This window comes from Pseudophryne corroboree, chromosome 7 (assembly GCF_028390025.1).
Source record: "Pseudophryne corroboree isolate aPseCor3 chromosome 7, aPseCor3.hap2, whole genome shotgun sequence".
NCBI lineage: Eukaryota > Metazoa > Chordata > Amphibia > Anura > Myobatrachidae > Pseudophryne > Pseudophryne corroboree.
Window position 1 is genome coordinate 240,489,882 of NC_086450.1, and position 17,518 is coordinate 240,507,399.

The 17,518-nt window shown below is 46.4% G+C and overlaps 1 protein-coding gene across 4 annotated transcripts in view; it reads right to left on the reverse strand.

Moving 5' to 3' along the window:
• Window positions 1-17,518, reverse strand: part of SEMA5B (semaphorin 5B) — a 750,739-nt gene that overhangs the window by 309,405 nt on the left and 423,816 nt on the right. The window lies entirely within an intron of this gene.

Sequence of the window (17,518 nt, forward strand, 5' to 3'; positions counted from 1 at the left end):
ACATTATGCTATATAGTGCTCCGCGTTCATATTGTGCCTCATTACAGTGCCCTGATTCATATTATATAACATTAAAATGCCCTCCAGTTCATTTTATACCACACTACAATGAGCAGGTCCAGGGGCATACCTACATATATTTCAGGCCCCAAGGAAAGTCTGAAAGGACCCCTGCGTACCACCCAGTGGCAAAAAAATAAGAATTTACTCACCGGTAATTCTATTTCTCGTACTCCGTAGTGGATGCTGGGACTCATGGGGAATAGCGGCTCCGCAGGAGACTGGGCACAGTCAGGAGACTTCCCTGCACATAAATATTCTGGAACTAAGGGCCATTTACAATGCCCTAAGTCAGGCAAAACCCCTGCTTCAAAACCAGCCGGTACTGATCCAGTCAAACAACATCACGGCGGTCGCCCATGTAAACCGACAGGGCGGCACGAGAAGCAGGACGGCGATGGCAGAAGCCACAAGGATTCTCCGATGGGCGGAAAATCACGTGTTAGCACTGTCAGCAGTGTTCATTCCGGGAGTGGACAACTGGGAAGCAGACTTCCTCAGCAGGCACGACCTCCACCCGGGAGAGTGGGGACTTCATCCAGAAGTCTTCCAAATGATTGTAAACCGTTGGGAAAGGCCACAGGTGGACATGATGGCGTCCCACCTAAACAAAAAGCTAGAAAAATATTGCGCCAGGTCAAGAGACCCGCAGGCGATAGCTGTGGACGCTCTAGTGACACCGTGGGTGTACCGGTCGGTTTATGTGTTCCCTCCTCTTCCTCTCATACCAAAGGTACTGAGGATAATACGGAGAAGAGGAGTAAGAACTATACTCATTGTTCCGGATTGGCCAAGAAGGGCTTGGTACCCGGAACTTCAAGAAATGATCTCAGAGGACCCATGGCCTCTACCGCTCTGACACGACCTGCTGCTGCAGGGGCCCTGTCTGTTCCAAGACTTATCGCGGCTGCGTTTGACGGCATGGCGGTTGAACACCGGATCCTGAAGGAAAAGGGCATTCCGGAGGAAGTCATTCCTACGCTGATTAAGGCTAGGAAAGAAGTAACCGCAAACCATTATCACCGCATATGGCGAAAATATGTTGCGTGGTGTGAGGCTAGGAAGGCCCCAACGGAGGAATTTCAGCTGGGCCGTTTCCTGCACTTCCTACAGTCAGGGGTGACTATGGGCCTTAAATTGGGTTCCATTAAGGTCCAGATTTCGGCTCTATCGATTTTCTTCCAGAGAGAACTGGCTTCACTACCTGAAGTTCAGACTTTTGTTAAGGGAGTGCTGCATATTCAGCCCCCTTTTGTGCCTCCAGTGGCACCTTGGGATCTCAACGTGGTGTTGGATTTCCTAAAGTCACATTGGTTTGAGCCACTTAAAACCGTGGATTTGAAATATCTCACGTGGAAAGTGGTCATGTTGTTGGCCTTGGCTTCGGCCAGGCGTGTATCAGAATTGGCGGCTTTGTCATGTAAAAGCCCTTCTCTGATTTTCCATATGGATAGGGCAGAATTGAGGACTCGTCCCCAGTTTCTCCCTAAAGTGGTATCAGCGTTTCATCTGAACCAACCTATCGTGGTGCCTGCGGCTACAAAAGACTTGGAGGCTTCCAAGTTGTTGGACGTAGTCAGGGCCCTGAAAATATATGTTTCCAGGACAGCTGGAGTTAGAAAGACTGACTCGCTATTTATCCTGTATGCGCCCAACAAGTTGGGTGCACCTGCTTCAAAGCAGACTATTGCTCGCTGGATCTGTAGTACGATTCAGCTTGCACATTCTGCGGCTGGACTGCCGCATCCTAAATCAGTGAAAGCCCATTCCACGAGGAAGGTGGGCTCTTCTTGGGCGGCTGCCCGAGGGGTCTCGGCTCTACAACTTTGCCGAGCAGCTACTTGGTCGGGGTCAAACACATTTGAAAAATTCTACAAGTTTGACACCCTGGCTGAGGAGGACCTAGAGTTTGACCATTCGGTGCTGCAGAGTCATCCGCACTCTCCCGCCCGTTTGGGAGCTTTGGTATAATCCCCATGGTCCTTACGGAGTCCCAGCATCCACTTAGGACGTCAGAGAAAATAAGAATTTACTCACCGGCAATTCTATTTCTCGTAGTCCGTAGTGGATGCTGGGCGCCCATCCCAAGTGCGGATTGTCTGCAATACTTGTATATAGTTGTTGCTTAACTACAGGGTTATTGTTGAGCCATCTGTTGAGAGGCTCAGTTGTTATCATACTGTTAACTGGGTATTGTATCACGAGTTATACGGTGTGATTGGTGTGGCTGGTATGAGTCTTACCTGGGATTCAGAATCCTTCCTTCTTGTGTCAGCTCTTCCGGGCACAGTATCCTAACTGAAGTCTGGAGGAGGGTCATAGTGGGAGGAGCCAGTGCACACCAGTTAGACCTAAAGCTTTCTTTATAGTTGTGCCCAGTCTCCTGCGGAGCCGCTATTCCCCATGGTCCTTACGGAGTCCCAGCATCCACTTAGGACGTCAGAGAAATGTATATAACACATGTAACTTTGACAGGGAAGGTGGGCCCCTCTTAGCTCTGGGCCCCATAGCAGCTGCACTGCCTGCACCTATGGTAGCTGCGCCCTTGCCAGGGGCATTTTAAGAGAGGAGGGGACCCGCGTTCACTCTCCATCGCAGGCCCCCTACTCTCTGCCAGGAGTAGACTCTGGCATAATGCAATCTCATGTTGAACCCTGATGGTGGGTGATTCCTTGAGGCCACATCTGGTTTGATGGAAACAAATACTCTAGATGAAAAACTCACGGAACTATAATGGCAGTCACTGCAAAAAGCCACAGGCACCTTGATCCCACACAAAACTGTGGAACTTTTAAGTTATTTTGAAAATCCATGAGATTCCCCTGTGGAAAAACTCCACTTCTGAACTGATTGTTTGAAGACACCTGGAATAAGAGACCACTTATTTTACAAGTACCAGCACTATCTTTTTTTTTACTTGATAATGTTTAATTAGAATTTTTGTTCCGTTCAAACTCGGAAGGGGGGTATAATAGGGGGTGAGGAAGTCCAGGTATACAAAGCATTAGCATATAGTCACACATAGTATCATTCGATATACTGTACAGCAACCATACATAGCCAGAAAAATAATGAACACAAGAAAGAAATCAAAAAAGAGTCAGTTAATCCGACTCAAATATCATGTTCGCCCCGGATTCCGATGTCACGTACTCTTGCCAACGAGCCCACTTACCCACTGGGGGGTTAACCCCAGAAGGGGGAGGTATGCCCATGGTTTTTGAGAGTAAGGGGGTGGGAGGCTGTTTCCAGTCTTGTGCAATGGCTGCTCTAGTGCCGATAAAAATATGGCCGAGAACATATCGGTCTCTAGGTGGTAATTCTATAGGGTAGGTATGTAGTAGTGCCAGGGAAGGGGACATCTGGAGGGGAGTATGAAGAACACTAGAAGCCAGGGCGAACACTTCACTCCATAAATGACGTATTTTCAGACAGGACCAAAACACATGTAAGAGGTCAGCCCTCTCCGAGCAGTCTCTCCAGCACAAATCGGAAACCGTAGGCCAGATTATATGTAATTTAACCGGAGTGTAGTAGAGGTTATTCAATAATTTGTAATGCATCTCTATGTGGTTCGTACACTTGGACATCTTGTGGGATGAACGCAGTATCGCCCCCCACTGCTGTGGGGTAAAGGAGCATGCCAAATCCACCTCCCATTTAGAGTGTGCCTCTGATTTTCCCAGGTTCTGGCTGTCCTGTGCTATAGAATACCAAAGACGAATCGCTCCCTTACTATTACCCTTTGCCAATCTCATTAATATGTCAGGGGGAGGTAAATGCATCGGACCCATAGATTTAATAGAGGACTTCAACCAATGGGTAATACGCATATAGGTAAACAATTCTACTAGAGGGAGGCTGAATAGACCTTGCAAGGCACTAAATGGAGTGATCATCACTCCATCAACCAATGGTGCTATAGAGGCTATACTAGATGTAATCCATTTCGTAAGGCTTAAATCAGGAATCAACTTGGAGAGGGCCAACATAGACAGATTACGGGCTGGTAGAGAGACCACCTTAGTAGAGACCACAATGGTGTCCCACACCACAAGGGAGTATGTAATGGATCGGAGTGGAATATCAGGGGGGGTCTTTGTTGAATCGGAATCCACAACAGATCCATCAAAGGAGTATGCACGTACAACTCTCTTTCCAGGTCTACCCAACATTTCTGGCCTGTCGGCAACGACCAATTGCTCAATTGGGCTATAAGGCAAACAAATTGGTATTGTCTGAGATTTGGAACTGCCAAACCTCCTTGGTATCTAGGTTTAGATAGGTGTTTATAAGCTACGCGAGGGGGTTTCTTCTTCCAGATATATTTCAGTATTACTGAATGTATATGGCCTATGATTCGTAAGGGGACAATATATGGGATTGCTCTGAAGAGATACATTAATCTGGGGAGAATTGACATTTTGAACGCGGCCACTCTACCCAACCACGATATCTCTAAGCCAAACCAAGATTTACATAGGGAATCTATGTATTCAATCATAGGGCTATAGTTAATTCCTGCTGTTGTGGACAGAGTTAGGGATAAAAATCCCGAGATATATAAGGGAGTCTTTCTTCCAGTTATATTTATACCCTAACTGGAGCTGCAATAGTTCTAGGTTGAAAGGTAGTGCTTCAGTTTTGGACGTATTCAGTTTGTAGAAAGAGGCCGCACTAAATCTGTCAATGATCCCATGCAGGGCCGGGAGAGTGGGGACGGGGTTGGTAATAAATAGTAGCACGTCATCAGCAAATAAACTAACTTTAAGCGTAGAAGATACCACCACTATACCAGAACAAGCGGGGGGCTGTCGAATCGCCAAGGCGAACGGATCAATAGCCAGCACATACATGAGAGGGGATAGGGGGCACCCCTGTCTCCTGCCATTAGAGATTTTAAAAGGAGAGGATGTGAAGCTATTACTAAACACTGTGGCGTTGGGGGCGTTATAGAGCGCCGAGATAGACAACAGGATGGGACCACCTATCCCAAACTTATCCAAAGTGTTATATAGAAAACCCCAATGTAGCCTGTCAAAAGCTTTCTCAGTGTCGAGAGAGAGGAATATGGCTTCCTCCCTCTTAGTAGAAATATACTCAGCTAAATCAAAGACCCTCCTCGTGTTATCAGATGCCTGGCGTCCTGTCACGAATCCCACTTGATCTGGATGGACTAAAGCTGGAATAAGGGGGGACAGTCTATTGGCAATAAGTTTGGAGTAAATTTTCAAATAGCGCTATTGGCCTATAGTTCAGGCAGTAAGTAGGGTCTTTGCCGGATTTATGTATTGTGATAATGCGAGCTTGCAGTATTTCCTCTGGCAGGGAACTGGTATCAGTAGCATAATTATAGAGAGCAGTAAGTGAGGGTTCAAGTTCTAAAACGTATATTTTATAAAAGGAATTAGTGACGCCATCAGGGCCGGGGGCCTTCTCCGATGGAAGGGATTTAATAACTGAGATTATTTCCTCTGAGTCCCAGGGTTTATTAAGAGATTCTAACTGATCTGGGCACAGCTGAGGAAACCGTAAGTCTTCCAGAAAGGAAGATATAAAAACGGGAGTTGGTTGAATAGTAGCAGTATCTGAGGCTAGATTATACAGATTATCATAAAACGTAGCGAAAGCGTTCGCTATATCAGCCGGGTTTAGCAATTTCTGTCCCGATGGGGACAAAAAAGAGAAGGTAAGAAAAACAATAAATAGTAAGAAAAAAAAGCGCTGTCAACAAGGCCACACTGTTTGACACAAAAAAAACCATAGCGGCAAAACAAGAACCATTGGGGGAATAGGTTCCAATAGGTCTCACACAGGCCCTCTATAGGCTCAGCCCCACAGTAAACTTACACCGAAAAAAAAGGTTGTAAATACTATCTAAATATCCACATTGTCATCGAACATATCTACTGGACATGCAGTACTAAATGATATATCCGGAAACATACAGCAAGTAAACGAACATTATCACACGTTAAGGAAAGAAAACATATATAGCATAACATCAAGTAAGAAAAACTAAATCAAGGTGAACAGGAAGACCCAATATGCATGTGAGTCTGGGGTTACCATACCAACCCGCTCTATCATCAAATGCGTATTTAAGAGCAACAAAGCAAAAACACTCTAAATATCAGATCTGCAATTCAGGGACCCGACACCGGAACAGGTGCAGCAGTCTTTGGCTGTGCAATTGGAATGTCCCAGTCATCGAGTAGTTTCACTCCAGCTTCATAGGAAGAGACGATGTAGGAAGAAGATTCATAGCTGATAATCAACTTGACCGGGAAACCCCACTTATAAAGGATGTCATTGTCCTTAAGAGCCAATGTGATCGGGCGTAATGCACGCCGTTTATCCAAGGTGAATTGGGAGAGATCCGGGTATATTTGCAGACCGCCCATAACGTCAGAATCCTACGCTTGTCTGGCAGCTCTAAGAATGTCCTCCTTGACGTGAAAGAAGTGTACTCTTAATAAGACATCTCTCGGGAAGCTTGAGGAATAACCGCCTTTTGGTTTAGGCAATCGATGGACCCGGTCGAGCAGCAAATCCTGAGCGGATGCTGTTGGAAGAAGAGTCTGAAACAATTTAGTGACATACTCCCACAATTCTGACGGAGCTACAGAGTCGGGTTTACCACGAATTTGAGGTTGTTTCTCCTCGATCTGTCCTCCAGGTCTGCAAGCTTCTCACGCATCAAAACGACATCATTTTGTAGGTCCGAGTGAGATACCAGAAGATAATTATGCGAAGACACCAATTCCTGCATTTTTTCTTCGAGATGTTCGGTCCGCCCCGTTATGCCACGCCTGATAGAATATCTGAGCGGAACGCTGAAAACATCTTGAGCATCGTTTGAGTGGTAAGGGGCGCTTGGGGGTCTAGATTCATATCCAGGTCAGATAATGGCTGAGGAGCCGAAGATTTCGGCTAGGTCATGGGCGACCTGGTGTTTGCAGGTGATGGGGAAGTGAAGGGACGGTTAGTATTAGAAGCTTTAGGAAACTGTATAGGTGCAGGCTTCCTGGGGTCTTTCCCCCTCTTATTGGAGGCATAATGATAGAACTAGGTTTCCCAGGAGATCGACTGAATATGAAGACAGAGCAGAGCGATTATGTTCGTCAGAGTAGTATGGTTATTGCATAAGTAAGCTGAGCTGAACACTATGAGGTAGAGAAATAAATCTTTAGAGCTGGAGACGCATTTAGAAACACTATTAGTGGCAGGAGGCAGCCATTTCTAGTGCAATTCAAGCTTCCATCTGCCCTTCGGGCATATTTGAACAAGCAGGGAGGGCTGCGCTGTATACATATAGCAACACACAACCAGAGACGTTGATAAGAAATAGAGAACGGTTAAGGAAAAAGAAGCCGACTTCTCACTATGAGCAATTCCTGTGCAGAGACACTGCTACTGCTCCCAGACACCTCCAGCCGGGCACAGACTCCCCCCGCCCCCCCACACTGCAGCAGGTCTCCCCGTCAATCTCCCAAGGTACCTCAATACAGGGGCGTTGCTGGTGATGGTGCAGGGGTGTATCGGGTAGTCTCCAGATCGCTGATCTACCTGCCGCTGCTGTATTGTCACCAGATAGCACTGGATCAGTATGGGAGGGCGGCAGAATGGCGGACTGCCGCATCAGCTGGTGGGAGCCAAGTGCTGCTGGGGGAGTGTTGCGTATCCCAGGGTAGCTGTGGAGGACGTAGTGGGGTCCAGCAGACACTCTCGGGTCACACAGCGGGGGCACGCAGCAGCGGTGAGGTTCGCAGGCTGAAGGCTGGCAGGGAGGGAGTTCGCAGATGGCGCAGCAGCTACGGAGGTCTGGCGGTCGGCAGAGAGGGATGAGCGCTCCCGCGAGCGGCAGCTCCGGCCCATCCTCGGCCAAGTACGTAGCGGGTGGCGGGCGGCTCGTCCCTCCCCGCTCGGCCCTGATAGTCAGTAGCTTCTTATGGAGTACGGGACTTCCAGTCCCGGGCCCGGACAGAAATTGAGTCCCCGGCTCCCGTGCACGTACCAGTCCGCAACCCGCAGAGGGGAGTAAAACCCTCCCGGCTCCGCGAACCCGGCTCCACACCAGGGGAGGGGGGACGAGCAGGCTCCCCGGCAGTGTACTGGGGTCAGAGAAAAGGATAGAAGGCTCTGGTTATCCTCAGTTCTGTTTGCTCAGGGCTGGAGCTCAATGAAAGCACGTCTCTCCTGAATGGCTGCCAAGCCACGCCCCGTACCAGCACTATCTTGCTGTTGTCGCTTTACAGATACTGTACGCTGAAAGGCCAAATATGAATTGGCCGTCCAGACAGGCCAAACTTGGCCCTCAAGAAAATTCGAAAAATGGTTGTGAGCTGGAGCACAGTGATTATCATTTCCAGCTATGTTGAGGACTACAGTTGGTGCCGAAGATGCAATGTCACAGCACCCCATGTTCAAAACCCCGCGGCAGTAGTCACAATGACCAAAACTTGAAAGAGCAAAGGAGAGATCGACAAGTGAGGTCGGTCCGAACTATAAAACCAAAAGGAGATGCTGAAAGTATTACCTACCGAAATAGTCATTAGTAGAACCTGGTGTATGGAATGGTCACCAAAATGGAGACGATCATGTGCAACAAATATTGGAACAAGTCCGATGGACTAGGTACTAACAGCCCTCTGGTGATAAAGTTCAGTAGGGTTTTCAGGGATAGTAGGCAAGATGTCAGACATCTGTAAATCAAGATACACCTGCAATGTTGAAGCACCTGAACCGTGTAGGCCAGGTGCCTTCAAAACTGTTAAGTAAAATAGTACTGAGAAATATACAGTATTGTCTAAATACAGTTATTTGATTGTGATCAGAGATGGAATGGAAAGCCACACTTTACTGGCATCCACTGCAAGAAAATGAGCCACAGCAATAAGGCAAATATGACCCTTTCACAACTCAATGCTCAAAGCACCAAAATGCCATATTGGCTGGAAGAAGCCATGTAGCCTCCAACAAGGAACAAGGTGGAGTTAAGCTTCTGTTCTTGTTTTAACGTTGGAACAATAGCAAGGATGGTTAGACAGGATAGTCTGGCCAGTATGACGTTAAAACACTGCATTCTGGATATGAGTGTGAAGACCTAAAGTGCACAGCCACACTCCCATTATCAGCTGCACTGTGAAGCTGTTTAGCCGGATCTGCAATGAGTTTGCCTAAATTGTCATAGGGTAAACCACCCAATGGGGACGCTAGCAAATAGAGGTCGGATAACGAACCTAAAGCCCTGTAGCAAGCGAGTGGAAACAGTGTTAAACCCGCCATGCCGCACACTCTTATGTGAAGGAGTTAGAGTATGATGTACTGATAACAAGGGAGGGAATACTGCGCTTTAAAGGAGGAGCCTGAGCCCCTCTAGGTTGTACTATGACTGACGCAGTGTTCTTCGATGCTTGTGCGTGAATGAGTGGGTACATGACAGTTCACATAAAACCTCCGGGTTAGCCTCTCTACGCATAGCTACACACACATGTGAAAGTGACACAGCAAAACAAACTGATTATCAAGCAAAGGTCAGTGTGAACTACAGGAATACATAGTGCACATGAACACACAGGCGAGAGTGACCAGCAATACATACTGTGAAACACACATAGGTGGTTGTGAAACACAGCAATATATAACAGACATAGGTATGCAGAGTTGGGAGTGACACAGTAGTCTTTATATTAATAACCCCACATCGGCGAGTGTGAGACACCGCAATATATAGCACAGAAACTCATAGGTGACAGTGACACAGCAATATTTACTGATGAACACACCTAAGTGAGGGTGAGACACAGCAATATATAGTGTACATAAATACGCATAGGTGACACTGACACATTAATATATATTGATAAACACCTATGGGCATTTATCAATATATATGAAGACACCGACTGCACATGTCTATGCACTCTCCACTGGTCCCAGCGGTCTCAGTAGAGACCAGGGTGCTGTGGGCGGTCCCCGCTGGACGCACCCTCCCCTTCACACGTCTACCACAAGCCTAGTTAGCTCCCTGCAGCCGCATGGACTAAAACTGTGCACTGCTACAAGCCTAACTAGTAACTAACTAGAAATCAAAATTTACAATAAAAGTTAAAATAAGCTAGCTACAATAAGGGCTACAAGCAGCCCCTGAAAACGTGCCCTACTCCATGAGGCACATAGAGAACGCTGGCATTATGGGGTTGCAGGGGGGAGAAGCTTAGAATTTAAAGCTACAGTTTAGTTTAATAGCCAACTCCTCCAGCCAACCTGCAATCCCATGGTCCAGTGCTCCCAAGCCTTAAAGAAATAGAAATGTCAGTTGTAATAACTCTCGCATTGCACACATGGGAGATAAATACATACTCTGATGGCAGAATTGTACACAGAATACCTCTATCTTTACACTTGGGTACATACTATAGCTGCTTATTCCTATCAGTGCACACAGGCACCATCCCTATCCCTGGTGCAAAAGATCCATCTTTAAACAGAAGTAATTATACACACAACTCAAAATTGTCTACAATTCCTTCAACACACCATCAACGAACTTAGCCTACAGGAGAACACACCATCGCAACCCAGATAAGCCCCTTCTGCTGCAAGTGTAAATGTGACAGAATTGTGTCATTGCCATCTGCCATCTTGCCATCGTCCACAATAGCATTCTCATGACTAAAGTAAAAACACATAAGATATGTTCCACAAACTGACTCGCATTCAGAACTACATCATTTGGTTATAAAACAATACAAAGAAAGTTTATACAACTCCCTTGGGAGAGAAAAAGTTAATTCAGAAAAAAATATCCTCATCACATCAACTTTTGATAATATTAATAATTTGCAATCTGTATCTTCTCCGTGGTCCATGGAATGATGTCCGATCACAACAACTATTAAACAATCTTCCATAATCATTAATATGCCCGTTCATAATGTTCCCTGAACTGTCATTTCACAAACAGGACCCTGGCCTAACCTCTGCTGTACAGACTACTCTGCACTCTGCAGTCACTTGAACTTCACAATATGCAGTACTGGGGTAGACAGCTTACAATCACTTCACTATGGCTACAATGCACATTTTATTTCTGACTTTCATTCCCCTCTAAATTCCTGTCCCCACACTGCGGCATTCAGGGGGCAGAATACACACAGGAGTGGTGGGCTGGGCAGGACGCTGAGGTTTTTGTTTAGCAGGCATGAGAAGAGAATAGGGAGCATTAATGGACTCAGAAACTCCTGATAACAAAGGACAAACTGTTGTTCCTCCCTGGCTTCACAGCCAGATTTACACTGTTACACAAGTTGCAGAAATGCAAAAACACAAACTCTGTTACGCTAATACATACACAAAATATAACAAACATTGGGGGTAATTCAGACCTGATCGTAGATGTGCTAAATTTAGCACACCTACGATCCGCTTCCCTGACATGCGGGGGGACGCCCAGCACATGGCTACTCCGCCCCGCATGTCAGGCCCTGTCCCGTCGCACAAGTACAAAATCATCGCACGGCGGCAATGCTTTTGTACTTGAAGAGTAACTCCCCACCAGCGCAGCTCCTGCGCGCTGGCAGGGAGCTACCCGCAGCTGCTGCAGCCCGTCCCCCCAATGGTCTGGGTATGCATGCGTTGCCTGAACCGTGTCCCCTAAACGGCGGCCAAATGCCGCCGGCCCGCCCCCTCCCGCCCAGCGACCGCCTCTGCCTGTCAATCAGGCAGAGGCGATCGCAAGGCTGAGACAGCCGTCGGCTGTCTGGCATGCGCTGGCGCACTGCGGTGCCGGCGCATGCGCAGTTCAGACCTGATCATTAGCCAAATTGTACGTTACTAGTGAAAAAGTGGATAGTAAATTGTATGTCTGTGAATCAGACCACTATTGGTCAACAGTAAGTAGGTTAACATGGTTTCTAGGTAGACAGGGACTCTAGGTCAAGATGACGAAAGGTCGATATGAGTTTTGAAAAAAAAAAATCCACATGGACTACAATTGGAAACGGTAACCTGTGCCGAGCGTGCGAGGGGACACAGTGCACTAATTGGGGTTCCCGGTCACTGTACAAAGAAAATGACACCAAAAAAAGTGCAGACACTCATGTCGAGCTTCTGTCATGTCGACCTAGTACATGTCGACCTAGAGTCCCTGTTGACCTAGAAACAATGTCGACCTACTTACTGTCGACCAATAATGGTCGCCATAGACACTGTTGACCTAAGTGTGGTCGACCCTACATACCACACCCATTACAGATTGTATGAGCAAGATGCAACACGTACAACGGGGGTCATTCCGAGTTGAGCGCTAGCTGCCGTCGTTCGCAGCGTAGCGATCAGTGGAAAAATGGGTAATCTGCGCATGTGTATGCACCACAATGCGCACGCGCGACATACGGATACAAACAGCATCGTGGTTTTGCACATGTTCTAGCGAAGCTTTCAGTCGCGCGGCCGAACGCAGGAAGATTGACATGAAGTGGGCGTTTTTGGATGTCAACCGACCGTTTTCAGGGAGTGCTTAGAAAAACGCAGGGGTGTCGGGGAAAAGGCAGGCGTGGCTGGGCGAACGCTGGGCGGGTGTGTGACGTCAAAAGCCGTCCCTCCGTCGTTAGAATCAACGAACACAAAGAGTAACTACAGGGCTGGTCTTGTTTTGCACAAAATGATTTTGCAGGCGCTCTGCTGCACAAGCGTTCGCACTTCTGCAAAGCGAAAATACACTCCCCTGTGGGCGGCGACAATGCATTTGCACGGCTGCTAAAAGTAGCTAGCGAGCGATCAACCAATCCGCAATGACCCCCAACACCACAAACACAGGGTCAACATTCCTATAAGTGGGATGGGTAGGTTAAAGTTTTAGGTATTGTTATAAGGAAACTGCAGGATGAAATGTAACAATTACATAAAGTTTCAGCAATCAAGCAGACAATTTAAAATGTTATAAAGTGTTCAAATTGATAAAAGTCCATCAAAGTGTTTAGAGCAAATCGGAGTATAAATTTAAGTGACTGATATAATAAAATATATCTTATATTAGAAGAGACTTGTGGACACTGGTCAAGCTATCTGTATTTATATTACAATTTGTTCTCTGTCTAAAATATGTTTCTGTAGCAGCAATGAGGCCTGACTGTTCCAGCCAGTGGGGAGGGTGCCCAGACCAGTAGGACTTGTTACCAGCCAGGGACTTCTCAATATTCCATCCTGAGACAGAGATAAAGCCAAAGACCAGCTCTTCCCAGTAACTTCGCTCAGTGGCTGACTAAAAAAACAACTACTATTGTACACAACATATCAGTGTAATACAACAGAAGACGCAAACTATAGAACAGTTGCACTAAGCCGTGGAGAGAGATAAACTACAGTACTAACCAATCAGCTCCTGACATTTTCAAACACAGCCTGTAATATGGAAGTTAGGAGCTAATTGTTGGTACTTTAACTCTCTCCACTTTATCACTCTCTAAGACTTAGTACATCTAAGTTTCCGGAGTAGAACTAGGATTTCCAGTGAATGGTAACCAGTCTAATGGTCCCTATAAGCCATTTATATGCCAATCAGACACAGACACACAGACAGACACACACACACACACACACACACACACACACACACACACACGTTATCCATATAAAACCCTAATAATGCTCATTATACTCCTCTCACAATCCATTTATACGCTAATCAGACTGTCCACCACATGTCCAGATTTCATCTTGTGTCCCTTATAATGTCCATAAGACCCCCCACATGCCATCAGACCTCCCCACATGCCATATGTGGGGCCAATCTAATTAGCCACAATTTATTCTTGGATGCAAGTAAGTGCAGCTATATGATGAACTTACGGTACCATCTGATTTCACAGTTTTTTATTTGCATCCCCAAAGGACTGTACAAAAATCCACAGATCTGCAGAGATATTGGGTAATGAGGAAGGTGAGTTCCGATGCCATTGCCAGTGTTTACATGATGTTGCAACGGCAACTCCTCTCACGGGCAGGGACAATTTATTTGGATTGAGCCCTATATGTTTATCAGACTCCCCTTCCTCCATATGCCACTTATAATGGCATGTGAGTACCTCTTAACATGACCCTCTCCAGGAGGGACACAATGCTCTGCTTCTGGATTTTTTTCTTAATTTATGATTGTCTGCACCTGTGTTGAACAGGTTAATGGATAAGAAATGTGATTCACCACAGGTGATGGCAATCATAAATTAAGAGGGAAGTCCAGGAGCAGAGCATTCTGTCCCTCCTGGAGAGGGTCATGTTGGGAGGTATGGGGTACAACTCTACTGACTGGATATGGACCCGATGACCTGGACGTTTTTTGTTGTTGCTTTCCAATAACTAGTATAACTATATCTACACATGTACAGTAATCCAGTAACCAGTCTACCAATCATTACTTATCACATAACTAGTATCATTGTTCCTACAGTTACATTGTAACCTGTCTTATAGTAAAAACCTATGTTTAAAAATCCCTTTAGGGACATATCAGACAGGCGATTTCTGTGGTTCTACACTAAGGAATAGGAAAGATAGGAGTCTCAGAACTAGTGCTTAGAAATGATCTACAGTATAATGTGCTAGATGTTTATCCCACGTGTGCACAGCTAATGACAGGCTAAGTACAGCCCCTCACCTGAAGGCACACATTCCTACCTTCATACATCACACCTGGAGCCAGTAGCAGACTGAGGTCAGAATATCCATCACCCGTGTCTATGTCTCTGGGGGGGGGGGGGCTGACTGCCGTGTGATATATATGCTGTGCATATATGTAGGCCTACATACATATTTGTCCACCGTTTGCACTCACATAGTCTGAGGTACATTTACTGATGTGATTTCAGGTGCAGTGATCAAAGTATATTAGTAACAATAATATACTGAAAAGTGGGGTCATAGACATTTTTTAATCACTCACAAAAGCAGTAATATGTCAACGTATGGGACCCTTCGTGATCTTTGTCAAAAAAAAGGTTTTTTGAGAGTGTATAAACACCCTCACTCCTGGCGCACCTTGATTGGGTAAATTTGAAAAAAAGCAATACAACAGCTGCAAGCACTGGGGGACTGCTGGTTCCCCCAAAAGGACAAAAATGAAAATATACAAAAGTGCTGCGCTTGAAGTAAGCTAAATTAATTGGTAAAATAAAATATATATAGAAAAATGTGTATAGGTGTCTGCTTTAATCAATTGGCAACTCACACGGAACTTGCTAATATAAACAAATTTAATAACACACACAGAATAAAAATAAAAAATGGACACAGATGATTAAAACAAATGTTTAAAAAACATAGCTCAAGCACACTGATAGATTTGCTAGATAAATCACTGAAATGAAAGGATTGGAAATAGTGTCACTTCAATGTTGCCACATAGACCTGTTTGCGGTCTCTTTGTATCAATTGAAACTGATGAACAACAGTTAATACAGCCTATTGGAGAAAAGGTGAACAGAGCTCTCGTACCTCTAAGCTACTGGCGTCCCAGTGCAGAGGAAAAGCCGCTGGTTATAATTACCCGTCCTGCGGGAAGATGCAGTATCGCGGCACAAGAGGTACCGGAGCAGCTACCGTGCGTCCGCCGCTGGCACTAGCAAAGTGCAGGTGAAGATATTGGCAAGCCGGTAATGGTGCTGCAATGATACGCTGAGCTGGCGTTCCGGTGAAATGTTCTCCACGGCTGATTGGCAAGTTCAATTAACACCGCTGCGGGTGAAGGTAACTGGCAACACTCAGTGCGTCTGTGAGCTGAACGAAGGAGTGACGTCAACGCGTTTCGTCCCGTGTCCCGGGACTTCCTCAAGACGATGGGCATCGTCTTGAGGAAGTCCCGGGACACGGGACGAAACGCGTTGACGTCACTCCTTCGTTCAGCTCACAGACGCACTGAGTGTTGCCAGTTACCTTCACCCGCAGCGGTGTTAATTGAACTTGCCAATCAGCCGTGGAGAACATTTCACCGGAACGCCAGCTCAGCGTATCATTGCAGCACCATTACCAGCTTGCCAATATCTTCACCTGCACTTTGCTAGTGCCAGCGGCGGACGCACGGTAGCTGCTCCGGTACCTCTTGTGCCGCGATACTGCATCTTCCCGCAGGACGGGTAATTATAACCAGCGGCTTTTCCTCTGCACTGGGACGCCAGTAGCTTAGAGGTACGAGAGCTCTGTTCACCTTTTCTCCAATAGGCTGTATTAACTGTTGTTCATCAGTTTCAATTGATACAAAGAGACCGCAAACAGGTCTATGTGGCAACATTGAAGTGACACTATTTCCAATCCTTTCATTTCAGTGATTTATCTAGCAAATCTATCAGTGTGCTTGAGCTATGTTTTTTAAACATTTGTTTTAATCATCTGTGTCCATTTTTTATTTTTATTCTGTGTGTGTTATTAAATTTGTTTATATTAGCAAGTTCCGTGTGATCTTTGTCAAGCTCATCTCCTGAAAAGCAAAAACTAATAGCCCTTTCAGACATGCTTCAAATTGCACATGAACGCGCATCAACCTGGGATTTTGGTATGTCTGAAAGGGTCGCCAACCCTGCAGTTGACCTGGGATTTTACCGGGTCTTTCTTCCTGGGTTGGCTTCCCGGGTTAAGTCTGAAAGGCGCGACCCGGGAATTTGCTCTCTGGCTGCATGAGAAATTTTTTAATGGGTAAGGAAGGGCCAGCCGGAGAGGAACAGACGCCACAGCCCCATAGGAGGTAGCAGAGAGCTTTGCTGTGAAGTGTAGCAGTGCCAGAGTGCAGAAGGTACACAGAGCTGTGCATGTATGTGTGCCAGTGCCAGAGAGTGCCAGAGTAACACAGAGCTGTGCAGAGAAGTCTGCAGAAGTGTGCAGAGAAGTGTGCCAGAGGGTGCCAGTGAAGAGACTGCCATTTTGTTCATAATGGCTCACTGGAAGGAGGAGGAGGTCCAGGAGCTACTACATGTGAGGGGTGAGGAGGAAATTAAATCACAAATAACAGGCACAGTTAAGGACGCCATGATCTATGGCAACATTGCAAAGATCCTGTTCAGCAGAGGTATTGTGAAGACACAACAGCAAGTTCTTAACAAACTAAAGTCCCTTAAGAAACAATATACCAAGGTCCATGACCACAATCAAAATCACAGTGGTATGGGAAGGATGGAGTGGCCCTTATATGAACTGTGCAGTACCGTGTTTTGCCATATAGCACTTAACAATCCCGTTGCCCTATCCTCATCTAGTGATGCTGGCACGCTGTTTGCTATACCATCAGCCGCGGCTCCATCGTCTCCAGAGTGCAGCCAGCAGAGCCCGGCATCATCGCAGATCCTATTTGATGATGATCCATACGTTGATTCGGATGTCACCATCATCATCGATCCAAACAAGGCCACAGATGTGACAGCATCGTCGCAGAGCAAAGGGGACGATTCCCTACCACAGACCCAGGGAG